Raw genomic sequence first — 13,097 nt, 5'->3', positions numbered from 1 at the left:
TTCTTTTAAAAATTATCAGTGATAACATGAAAGCAACGGAATTAAATAATTATGTTGAAGTCTTAGATTAAAGAAGACTAAACAATAATGCGAGAATCAACATGTGCCTCTACCCAAGAACTGATGTCACATTACTCACGAACTTCTAAGAGTGCTAAATACAACCGTTTGAAAGAAAATATAAACTGTTTGTCTCGAATATATGAGATAACAGACTGAAATAAAAGATAGAGGAAATGTCGGTCCTGCGGACGTCTACAAGGCTACCTCGGTGTTTCACTGGACTGAAGGCTGGCTCCCACGCTACTGCTACTGTCCAAGACTTAGATATGTGCAAAAGAGCATAGAGTGTAGTATCAGCACAACCGACCCCATGTGCTGGTAAGTGTCTAGCCTAACCCCGGCGATGTAGTGACGAGGCTAGGACTAGACTCCAGATAAACCTGTGCAGTCATACAATATATGGCGGAAAAGTAAACAAGTAATAAGCAGTTAAAGCTGGGGAAGGGAAAAACATGCTTCGGGGATAGCAGTTAAAAGAAAATAACAGGGAATAATAAGGAAGCTAGCAATATAACTTCTATCACAAATGAAGAAAATAAAGGCAACTTTCACTTTCAGTTTCATCTTGTTGCAGGCGTGCAACCCGATCCCATTTCTCATATCTCGTGGTAGGCGTACCACCCGCTCCCATTTCATTATATCTCGTGGTAGGCGTACCACCCGCTACCATTTCATTATATCTTATGGTAGGCGTACCACCCGCTTCCATTTCATAATATCTTGTGGTAGGCGTACCACCCGCTCCCATTTCATAATATCTTGTGCTAGGCGTACCACCCGCTCCCATTTCATAATATCTTGTGGTAGGCGTACCACCCGCTCCCATTTCATAATATATTGTGGTAGGCATACCACCCTCTTCAATTTCATAATATCTTGTGGAAGACGTACCACCCGCTCCCATTTCATCACACAATTACAAGAAATCTCGGCAAGGGAACATAAGCGATATAATAACCTCCTGGCGAGGGAACAAAAACAATATAATAGTTTCCCGGCAAGGGAACAAAGATATCGAAACAATCATCTCGGCAAGGGAGAATCAGCTATAACCAATCTTAACTTAGCTTGTACTCAGCCCAAATAATGACAATGCTCAAACATAAATAAGATCTACGAGGATAGAACAATTCTTTGCGCAATATAAAAGATCATTAATTAAAGCATCTGAAATGTCGTTTAAGGACACAACCACTTTCAATTTAAGACTCACGGTCATGCTTGACACCAACGTATAGATACTCGTCATCATGCCTATACGTTGTACTCAACAAGAAGCAAGTAGCAAATATGACTCCACTCCTAATCCCTCAAGCTAAGGTTAGACCAAACACTTACCTCTAAGCTTTGAACACCGCTCAAGCCTCAATTACAGCACCCACCGCGGACCGCGCAAAGGCGACCGCGGTCGCGCTGGCCCCTCCGCGCCCGCACGCAATTCCTCGCGGGCCGCGCTAAAGGGTTCAGAGGCCTGCAATATTTACCTGAACCTGCAACATCTGATCTTTTAAGCCTACAGCATCCCGGAACCTATTCCGAACTCACCCGAGCCCTCGAAACTCTAACCCAAGTATGCACACTACCTCAAAAACACCCTACGGACATATTCGTGTAATCAAATCACCAATATAATATCATGAACATCGAATTAAGCCTCAAAATCAGTGAAATTTCTTAGATTCCCTTTCAAACATCAATTCCCAATTAGGGTCCGGATCACGTCAAACGACGTCCGTTTTTAACCAAACTTTACAGGAGTGATTTAAAACATATATAAGACTTGTACCGGGCACCGGAACCAAATTACGGGCCCGATACCATTACTTTCTAATCAGGTTTCATTTAAATTTTCCTTAACAATTTCAAAAAAACAATTTTACTCAAAAATTCATTTCTCGGGATTGGGACCTCGGAATTCGATTCCGGGCATACGCCCAAGTCCCATATTTTCCTACGGACCCTCCGAGATCGTCAAATCGTGGTTCCGGGTCCGTTTACCCAAAATATTTACCGAAGTCAAATTTTATTCATTTTAAATATCAAAACTTAGCATTTTTCACAAAATTTCATATTTAAGCTTTCCGGCTACACGCCCGGACTGCGCACGCAAATTGAAGCGACTCTAAATGAGGTTTTCAAGGCCTCGAAAGCACATAATGGGTAAGAAAACAGGTGATGACCCCTTTGGGTCGTCACAAGAACAAAACTTCAGCTCAAAAACATGTTGTACTTTTACAAAACACAAAACCGAAAAACTTCAGATCAAAACTTATAGAACATATTGTGTCGAGTAATTCATTGTCATCAAAGTCACTTGTAAAACGGTAAGAACGACTATGGGTACGAGATGATTCGCCAATAAAAGGAGTTTGATTCGCTTCTTTTGATCGACTCCGATTACGTGGTGATTCACCAATAACAAGAGTTCGATTCAATTATTTTGATCGACTCAGAGTACGTGGTGATTCACCAGTTGAAGGACTCGCGTTAAGTACCTTTGAATGAATCCGACTGCATGGTAATTGGCCAATTAAAGGCATTGAATTCAATTCCTCTTCTGTAGGAATTATATCCAACACCCTAAAGCTGCGATATTTCTGTTTAATACAAAAAAGTATATTATGAAAAGAAGAAAACTAATACGTCAACATATTAATACAAAGACAAAAAAAGTAACTTACTTCATGACTACGGAACATCTCAAAAAGTTCGGGAAATTTAGGCTCTCCCACACATACATAACGTAACATCCTGGGAACCTGAGGGGTATCAAGGTACTCATCCTCTCTTATATACTTCTCCCGAATATCTGGGAAGCGCTCATAGAACCAAGCACATAACGGATAAGAAAATCCACCAAGTTTATACTCAGTTGCATGGAATTTGTTCTGCTTGTCCAATGCATGTTTCAGTGAGTAAATGAGCTTCTCATAATCCACATTACCCCAAGGATATTCAGCATAAACCTTATCATCTTCAACAATAGATGCATACTCCTCCATCACAGATGACTCAGTCTTTTTCCCAAATAAAATAGACTCTACAACAAGAATTTCCATAAGCTTCACAGCATCATCATCGCTCTCGCATACGTGTATGTGATTCACAACATTCTTTGGAATTTCATTCTGAGTCATAAAATCTCGAATATCCTTCAAAGTCACACCCTTGGACTTACCAAAATAGCGCTTCAGAATATTGCTCTCTCGATTAATTGGTTTTTTAACATTATATGCTGTGATCCGCAAACCACACATAATGTGAAAGTCTTCAAGGGTGAAGGAAACATCATGGCCAAAAATCTTGAAACTAATCGAGTCTCGATCATTCATGAATATTCGAGAAAGACACAGACAATGAACCAACTTCATGCTGCATTTGAAATTCTCCATAGCCATAATGTATCGAAATGTACTATTATGATGCTTATCCCGTTGTGTAGGAGTCAAGAAAGTTGCAATTAATTTCTTCAAATCGTGGTTCCCCTTCCAGTAACCCTTAGAGTTAAACCAATCTCGAAACTCAAAATATCTTTGACCTGGTCTTGTAGGTGGAAGAGCAGGGACATAAGGACCTGGGGGTATTACAGGTTGTCTAGGTGCTTTAGGTGTATTAGCTGCTTTGCGTACTTTAGCTGCATTAGGATCTTTAGGTGTTTTAGGTGCCATCTGTTCAAAAAAAGTAAAACATACAAAAAATAACATCAGGACATTATCAAAAAGATCAGTTAAAACTTCAACCTCTAAGAAGGCTGAAGTTCGACAGTTACAAAACAAAATTTCAGCTCTAAAGCTGAAGTTCGCCAGTTACAAAAACAAAAACTTCAGCTCTAGAGCTGAAGTTCGACAGTTACAAAAACAAAACCTTCAGCTCTAGAGCTGAAGTTCACCAGTAACAAAACACAAAAATTTCAGCTCACCAGTTACAAAACACAAAACATTCAGCCCTATGTTGTAGTTTTTACAAAAAACCAAACACAAATTCAAATCCAAAAATAATTCCAAAACATAAAAAAAACTTCAGCTCCTATCTAAGGTATCATCACTTTAATAGTATCATCTATTTAACTCTCAATTTTTTTTAAAATTTGGACGTCTAATCACTGAAGAATTTATAGAATTTTCATCAACAACATAAAAACTCGTTCAAAAAATCTAAAAACACAATCGTAAAAGTAAAACTAATGCACTTATCAAACTAAACACTAAGAAACTATTTAATCATAAATACATGACTATCAAAACCAAAACAAGAAAAAAAACAGGAAATCGTAAAATAAAACCCAGAAAATTAATGCAATGTACATGTGATTAAATCGTAATGTGGGAACAACGACGAATAGCAGTTGAAAAATCAAAATAACGACGAAAACCCTTTGATTTCAGAAAGAACAAATCAAAAAATGCGAATAACGGGAGAGAGAGACAGAGACAGTAAAGGGCTAGCGTATACTTGGAGAGAAAGTAGTCTTTTAATGAAGACGGCAAAATAGTCTTTTTAAAAGGCTTTTAAAAAAAACGGGTACGGGTACAAACAGAAAAACAAAGCGGCTACAGGTTAAAAAGGGGCGCCCAAATAGAACGCCCGTGCAATTTTTACGTATATTTTTCTACCATTTTAAAATGAAAAACAATTATAAATTATAGTAGTAGTACTCAAATGGAATGTAGTCTACAATCGAGGCCCACTAGTTAGTTATCAACCAAGTGGGCCTTAAACTAAACAAGAAACAAAAGCCCAATAAAACGCCAACCAACTTATAGCCTGTTTGGCCAAGCTTCCTTTGGCCAAAAGCACTTTTGGCCAAAAATTGAGGTGTTTGGCCAAACTTTTGGAAGGAAAAAAAAAGTGCTTTTGAGGAGAAACAGAAAAAAATAGCTTCTCTCCAAAAACACTTTTTTGAGAAGCACTTTTGAGAAAAATACATTTAGAAGTAGTTTTTTAAAGCTTGGCCAAACTAATTGCTGCTCAGAAGTGTTTTTCAAACTAATTAGCCAAACACAAACTCTAAAACACTTTTGAAAAAAAATACTTCTCAAAATAAGGTCGTTTTTGCAGCTTGGTCAAACCGGCTATTATTCTCCCTCATGGGCTGCAGAAGAAGTTTTTGCTCTGTTTATATTGCGGAAGCTCAACACTGGAGTTCGTTTGGAACGATACACAGAAGATTAGCATGGCCCCTGCTCAAAGATGATATGCACAATCGAGAAATGGTCCAAATTTTTTTTGCCCCTTCGCCGGCGGTGATGCTTCGCTCCCAAACTCAACTCTTTTTGCCGGTCGGCGGCGGCGATGCTCTCTCACGAGATTTCTTAAGGTTCGTAAACTATTCAGTATTTTTTTCATCTGTTTTATTTCCTGTTTCCCCAAATTTAGCTGACGGCGATAGGCGTGTTATTATTCCCTAATTTGATTGTTTAGCTTTTATCATGATGTTATTGTGAAATTCACACATATTACATTAGGAACATTTATCACTCCATGGTCTTTTGCGTTTCTTCTTTTTGAAGGTAAATTTTGAGGCAAATTTGAAAGATCATTCGTTGTTTAATTAGTTTTCTTTTAATCACAGCGATGTCGTAATGCAATGGTTTACTTTAAACTTGATTATCTTTTGTTCCCCATTATGCAAGGGTTTACAATTGCTTGTTTGCTATTCAAAATCAATAAATTCATAGATTCGTTCTACTATATTTAATCTACTTGCACATTGAGCCGCTTTTTGTGCAATGGCTTTTCTCCATCCTTCTATACTCTTTTAAGTTGAGGAAGCTCGTCCAAATTGTTGGTAAATTCCTTTATGAGATTGGTCTCTGCAGTGAAAAAACTATGAATACTAATTTGCAGTTATTCTAAGTCAAGCATGCGCGGAAGTATCTATGTTCTAAGCTTCTCATCTAGTAACCTTCGTGTCATATAAGCAACTTTTTCCTTTCTTTAACAATGACGTGTTAAAGACGTCAATGAAGCGAGGACATTGAAGGAGGAGCCTTCCTATGGAAAAGGTGAAAAAGGGATTTCAATGAAAGGTCCTATGGTTGTTCGAATAACACGTGGTTCTTTTATATGCTTAAATGTCATTATAGCACCTACGGATATGTGAAGGATGTTAAGACGAGGTACTGTGCTTTTTGTTAATGTTTGTTGATCTTTGAGTGCTGTGTGAACTGCTTTACTTCTTTCTTTTTTTTTATCAGTGGAATTACTGACTTAAGTTGTACGAAAGATAGAGACATGATTCTTTCTGAAGTCCCCGACATTTAAATTTCTTGACTTTTCATAAATGATATCTCTCTCCTAGTAATATTGCAGCATATAAATAACTATGCAGTTTGCGGGATCTATTCCTGATTCCCAGAAGATAGTGAAAGTTGGTTCAACAGATGGACTACAAAATGAGAAGACAATGGTACCTAATGAAGTGAATTATGAACTAATATAGAAAAAACTTATAAAATTGATTGTGTCTATCCCTTGCAGCCTGTTGTGCAAGCGACTAGTTCTGTCTGTCGAAAATGTGTACCACATGTACATGAGTTTTCAGTGTCCGAATAGCATAATTAACATAACCTAGAACATTTGTGATGCAGTAGGATGTTTTATCCTTTGCACATCTTGCGTTTGTTGTTCTGTTATATATGTGATAACATCAGAATGTCTAGATGGCTAATATCATGCGGCATATGTATTTTCAAAGTCAAACAAAATGGATTAGGTTCAATTTACCTTTCCCCATAATCCCCAACTTCCATCCCTAATGATTTGATCTGACAGAAATGTGAATTAACTGTGATTCTCCTAATTCTTGTATTCTCTCTTTACCAAGTGAAGTGAATTGGGTTAGAGCCTGAATTGCTGTTAACTGGATTTTCATATACAAACAGCGGATACCAGCAGGTAGACCAGACTCAACTAGTCTGCTTATGTTTGATCCTTCAACTAAGCCAAAAGGTTAATTGGGCAAAAAGATTGCTTTAGTTCTCAATCATCAAATCATAGATGATAAGTCACAACCCTATAGTGCCCAAGTCTTTTCACAAAAGAAAAAGAATCTTACTTATTAAGTACTAGATAAGTGTTGCCCGTGCATAGCACGGGCCCAACAATTTGAATTCTGATCCCGTTTTGTTCTTGTCTAATATCGCATTCACATAGCGAACCTACAAAACTATAAAGGTTTAGAATTAGGCCAGTCCGATGATTTTTGTGGTCTAAAGCCAAACTTTATGATAGCCTTAACTTTTTAATTTTTTTTTATGTGAACTCTATTTTTCTAGCTTTTTTTAGCTGCAAAGTTATTAATAATATTCTTATAATCAATTTCTTCTAAAGAGTGTTTCTCAATTGACAATATAGCTAATTCATTTAACCTCTCTTGAGACATTGTTGATCTTAGGTAAGAATAATTTTAATTTTGAAAAACTTCTTTCCGTTGAAGCAACGGTAACAAAAGCAATTAACATTATTTTATAAGCAATATAAACATTTGAAAAAGAATCAAATCTTTTTATTTGATTGAATATATCAATTAAACTATTATCTTCTAATTATACTATTTTTCTTAACACTACTAATTTATAAAATAAATCTAAACCATAAATATCTGATTGATTATTATGCTTTAAGGAACATTCATGATTAAGACAATATTTTTTCAAATTTCTATCATCTAGTGATCTCAGTTTTTTTACCGCTAAATAGAAAACCAAAAATATTTTCATATGCTTCAAAGTATTCAAATTTGTTGTGAAATAAAAAATTAGCCTAATCTACTATGTATAAAAAGTAATCAACTCTAAAGGACTCTTCAAGAGATTTTGAAATTTCATTATCAACATTTTCATCAAATTATTTCTTCCTACATATCACACGTTATTTGCGTTCGATATTCATTTCAAATGTAATTTCCTTGACATAAATCATAGCAATTGCTAATCCTTCTTCTCTATATTTGTTAAAGAAAGAATCAAACATTTTCATTCACAACATTTTTAGGTGTAATAAAAAATAAGACCCCCATAAATATGGGGCCTAAAACGTTGTTTTACCCGCTTTAAAGAAGGGATGCCCCTGTTTAGAATTGGACATAAGTTCACAAACATAGAAACACACTTCCAACCTTGGAAAATAGTGACAAATATAGAACAATATATATTGCTTCCCTAGATTTATCAAAATTGAGCAAATATTTCCTTTTCTTCAACTTCCTTTAAATATACTTACAAAATCAAACTCAAGCTCAAGTACGCCTTATTTCTTCATCGTTTTCTACCCACTATCTTATGCTACGTGATCAACTAAATATATCAGTTGCTATCCGTGTTTGTACTATAAACAAAAGAGAACATAGTCCAACTAAGAGCCACATAAAGTATGGCAAATATTTTGTGTATTGCATTCATACATCTGCTACTATGTGTTCTTCAGACAACCTGTCCTATTCCAAGTAGAGAATAAGAAGTCAAATATTTAGAGATAGAAAATATTAAATGATAGCAAGAATTGAAAAATATCACGACATAAAGAGATAAGTGCGATCACCACAAATAAACTACTCGAAAAATACTATACTCAAGAGTCAAATTATGGCCTTTTATAGCAAGACACTGTTACTACAATCTAAAGATACATCAAATATAATATTTTATCAAAACAGTATAGGATCTTCCTATCATTAAGATTTAACCACCTAACAATTAACGAAAAAATCGAAAAAATGCTAAGCCTTATGTTTTCTTTGATAAGCTAATGCTGACACAACTTATGTGAAATGCAAATGATGTCCAGAAAAGTTGGTCAATGCATTTTACTTTCCCTCATATAAAAGAAAAAGATACATTAATATCATATGACTATTAAGTGACACAAAAAGTTCATTCGTTATAAAGAACATATAAGGATATGAAGTAAATACATTGATATATTTTTTGTCATCACTGCAAGAATAAATATGGACTGATATTAATATTTCTTTTATGTCATCTCAGCATTATCTTAGTGTGGTCTTTGTCAATAATAAAATTTTCTAATACACGAAAAGGGAAATATAAAAAAGTGATCCACTTTGCTTTTCTCATTTTCTTCACAAACCTTAATTGAAAAGTTTCTTCTCTGTTTCAAGACATAGATAGATTGATTTATTGACTGTATTTATCACATAAAGTATCAAACTGAAGTTCCATAAGTCAAATATCGAAAGGAAACTGAGTAGATAGTTTAATTCAAGTACAAACTCTTCAAGACAATTACAATAAAACACATTCTTTATATCTAAATATATTGAGTAAGCTGGTAGTGCTCAAGACCTAATACATACCTCAGTCATGGGGTTCTTTTAAATCTCCCATTGATGAATAATCAATTTCTACCAGAGTCAACAATGAAAATAATTTAGAGTTCACGAAATACTGAAGAAGATATAATCAAACATAAAATTGTGTTCAAGATAGTTAGCTCAAGATGGTACTTATTCTAGAACTTCCCAAACAACGGTCAATCAACAAACTTCTAATGGTTGATCAACTAAGTAACAATAATGACGTTTTTGTGTTATTCTATCTGCAAGAGCACCTTATGTTTGAAATGGCACTCAGCCTAGGTAATATGTTTTTTTTTTTCCTCAAAATTTTGGTTTGTTCTTGTCACCCTTTTTGCATAAATTGCACTTTTTTATAAATACATTTGTAGTACATTATATTTAATTTGCAAAGACTTATAACCAAGGAAACAAACAAAGTTATACCATGCCACTGTTACCAAATACACTACAATAATTATGCAAAACTATCCTTGATTTCTTATTTTATTTGTCCTTAATCTTAGTAGATAAACTCATAGAACGGAAAAATATCTCATGGTATTAATACACTGTGCGAAAGAGTTATATACTTCAATTCACAAATAAAACTCAATACCTAACAATAGTACAATTTTACGAAGTACTTATTTCCGAAAGTGTACATACTACGACATGTTATTGTATCATAAATCACCCTACCTATTCAGCCAAATAAAAATTAAAGCAACTCTTGTAGCCACAAATAATAGGCAATATCAAAGCTAGAACTTTCAAAGTATGAATATAAAACCTCCTCGATCACCAGTTATTTCATGCATTACAATACTACCTTTTCTAACTAAGAGGAAAGTTTTTGAATGCTAGACTTATCGCCTGTTTGGCCCAGCTTCTCCAAAGCCAAAAGCACTTTTCTTTTTAAAAGAAGTACTTTTTTTTCAAAGTTAAAGTGTTTGACCAAGCTTTTTGAAGAAAGAAAAGTGCTTTTGAGGAGAAGCAGAAGCAGTTTTGGAGAAGCAGAAAAAAGTAGCTTCTCTCCAAAAGCACTTTTTTGAAAAGCACTTTTAAGAAAAATACACTTAGAAGCAGTTTTTAAAAACTTGGCCAAATACTAATTGCTGCTCAGAAGTGCTTTTCAAATTAATTAGCCAAACACAAACTGATTCTCACCAAAAAATACTTTTGAAAAAAGCACTTTTGAGAAAAAACACTTCTCAAAATAAGTTAATTTTTGCAGCTTGGCCAAACAAGCTATTAGTCATCATATGTTCCGGAATATTAAAAAAAAATCAATTGATCTTTGAACTTGTAACTACAACTTGAAAGTGATGAAATAAATTAAAAGCACAAAAGCAAACACACCAATTGATTTAAGAAACTGAATGCGAAGAGAGCTGGGCCTTACCATCAATAATCACAATGATAAACATAAATATGAAGAAAAAAAAACTTACACCCAAAAAGGAAGTAAAGAGCAGCATGTAGAGGCCTTGATGGATAAAAAGAAGGGTACCAAGTTAAATAGTTCACAGCCTTTGCCACTTGAAGTGATGGAGGAGGACCTTTGAGTACTCTTTCATGACCTTGAAAATAATCCTTTTTCTAGGTTCCTGTAATAGTTTTAATTTGTAAAAGTTGAAAGTAATCATCATGGAAGAATGTTTTAATACATGCTATATTTATGTTAAAACAAAGTGTATTTATGAATGCAATAATATTTTCCACTGATAAATATACAAACCTGATAATCCATATGCATTCGGTACTGAACTAACAGGAGAAAAAACCAATTGTCAAGAAGTAACCAAGTGAATCAATCAGTCAAGTATGCAAGATGGAAAGATCCATCCGTCACTTATACTTTTGGACAAAATATCTTAATAAAATACAAACTTAAAGAATATTCTAATAAAATTGCATAAAAGTAGAGAATAATAAGAAAGTATAGGTGAAGATAACATATGTTGATAATAAGACATGGACATATCAGTAGAAAATAAGACAAATTAGGCTTAAAGATGGGTGAATGAGAATTTCCAATAAGACAAACAACTATAATTTATAGTTGAACACACATTGTATCAGTGGATGCCAATAAACAAGGAATAAAAAAATAAAAAAAATTAAGCTACTTCCTTGGCTTAGGTATCCTCTTATACATGTCCTTACATCTCTATTCCTCTTGTCTGCTTCTTAAAGTTTTGGATATCTGTGCTATTTTCTCGTCCTTTTTCTGGACCATTAGTGTCTTGCAACTTCATACAATCTTTATCAATCCTCGGTGCTCTACTTCCTACTCCTCTACTTTTAAATATTCCTCTACTTTCAAATCCCATCAACAACAATGAGTCATCATATAAAGCAATCCCATTACATGCCCTTTAACATACCTTCCTTATTCCATAAATTTGTAGCCAGATAAATGAATTTAAGTTTAAACAATCAGATGTTGCTCGAACACAACTTTTAAGAAAAGTTCCCAAATCATCTTAAGCCTAATTAAGCATTCCTAAGACATGAAATAATGAATAAAATCTGTCAATAGAAATTTATATGCATAAATTTTTCCCAATAGCCATTTGACTTAATTCATTCACTTTATTTCAATCTCAACCCATACACCAATTTTAGTGCTTTATCAAAATTAGGTTATCATGAGTTCTTACTGTTCTTTTCCTCGGCTATGGAGAGTGAGGGGTGTGCGCAGAGGCAGTTAAGAAGAGCCTGAAAACATACTCGCGATTCACAATTCATAGAAATATAACATATACAAAAAATGTAAAGAAAAGGAAGAACAACATGAATTAGGAGTAAAATTAAATATCCTTTTTGTTTTAAGTTAGTAGAACAATAAATTTCAATACCTTATGAAGAAGAAGAGATAGAGGTGAATCAGCAAGAAGAAGGCAACATCAATGAAATTGGACGGAGAATAGCCCTTAAAATGGTAATTCCGCATCATCTGGTTGGAAAATACAAAATCCAAGGAAATTTATCCATGAAATTGAAAACAGTTAAATAGATCTAAAAGTAGCAAAGAAAGAAAAGAAGACAAAGAGAAAACAAAGAAGATGCGAGCAAGGATTGAGCGAATAATGCCTGAAATCTAATAGATAGATAAGAAGACGAAAAGAGCTACGAGTATTGTTGAAAGTTTGAAGAAGGCGAACTGAAACTCCTCCATCGGTTGGAATAGAAGAGACGGAAGACGAGAGCAGATTCTAGACTCTGTCGTGTGTGTCAAAAATGATGGAAGGCACTTTTTCCTTTGAGCAAAATGACAATTTTGCCCTTGATCGACATCTTTCCTTTTCTATATAATAGAAATAAATAGAAAAAATATAATATGAAGTTAATTGATGGTAAGATCCTTATTTCTGTTGCTAAGCTTCTTACAAATAGTTACACCTTTTTTTTTATTAATCTCAGGCTTAGAAATAAAGGTTTAAAGGCAACAGGAAAATAAGCTAGATAACAAACATATAAATAAGCCTTGGAAAAATATTTGAATTAAATCGGGATACTTTTATTTAGTATGAGCGAAACGAATTGCTAGTTGTTTCAGAAGCTAAGAGGGGCATTCCCCTGTACATATGAAGCAATGAGAACCTAGTCTTTGCATTAAACAGATTAGAACAAAATCTAATGCTATTGTATTGAATACAGAGAACTGGCATAGACGAGGAGTAAATTCCTAACAACAGAAGACATATCTCTAATTCGTGAATGATCTTGGAAT

The 13,097-nt window shown here is 34.4% G+C and overlaps 1 long non-coding RNA gene and 1 other non-coding gene across 5 annotated transcripts; one reads left to right on the top strand and one right to left on the bottom strand.

Moving 5' to 3' along the window:
* The first annotated feature begins 5,182 nt into the window (after positions 1-5,182).
* On the top strand, positions 5,183-5,288 carry LOC138884507 (U6 spliceosomal RNA). Its single transcript, XR_011404688.1, has one exon. It is a non-coding gene; the product is annotated as a U6 spliceosomal RNA (small nuclear RNA).
* Positions 5,289-8,240: 2,952 nt separating this feature from the next.
* Positions 8,241-12,595, bottom strand: LOC104235732 (uncharacterized). Of its 4 annotated transcripts, none has more exons than XR_713251.2 (7): positions 12,458-12,591; positions 12,223-12,320; positions 12,025-12,082; positions 11,100-11,128; positions 10,872-10,968; positions 9,380-9,427; positions 8,241-8,495 (listed from the first exon to the last, which is right to left on the bottom strand). It is a non-coding gene; the product is annotated as an uncharacterized lncRNA (long non-coding RNA). The 4 variants fall into 4 exon arrangements; XR_713252.2 differs by having other exon boundaries at positions 11,100-11,123; XR_713253.2 differs by lacking the exon at positions 11,100-11,128 and having other exon boundaries at positions 8,241-8,500; positions 12,458-12,595.
* Positions 12,596-13,097: the final 502 nt, after the last annotated feature.

Source organism: Nicotiana sylvestris, chromosome 12, assembly GCF_000393655.2.
Source record: "Nicotiana sylvestris chromosome 12, ASM39365v2, whole genome shotgun sequence".
Taxonomy (NCBI): domain Eukaryota; kingdom Viridiplantae; phylum Streptophyta; class Magnoliopsida; order Solanales; family Solanaceae; genus Nicotiana; species Nicotiana sylvestris.
This window is presented reverse-complemented; position numbering and strand designations above follow the sequence as displayed.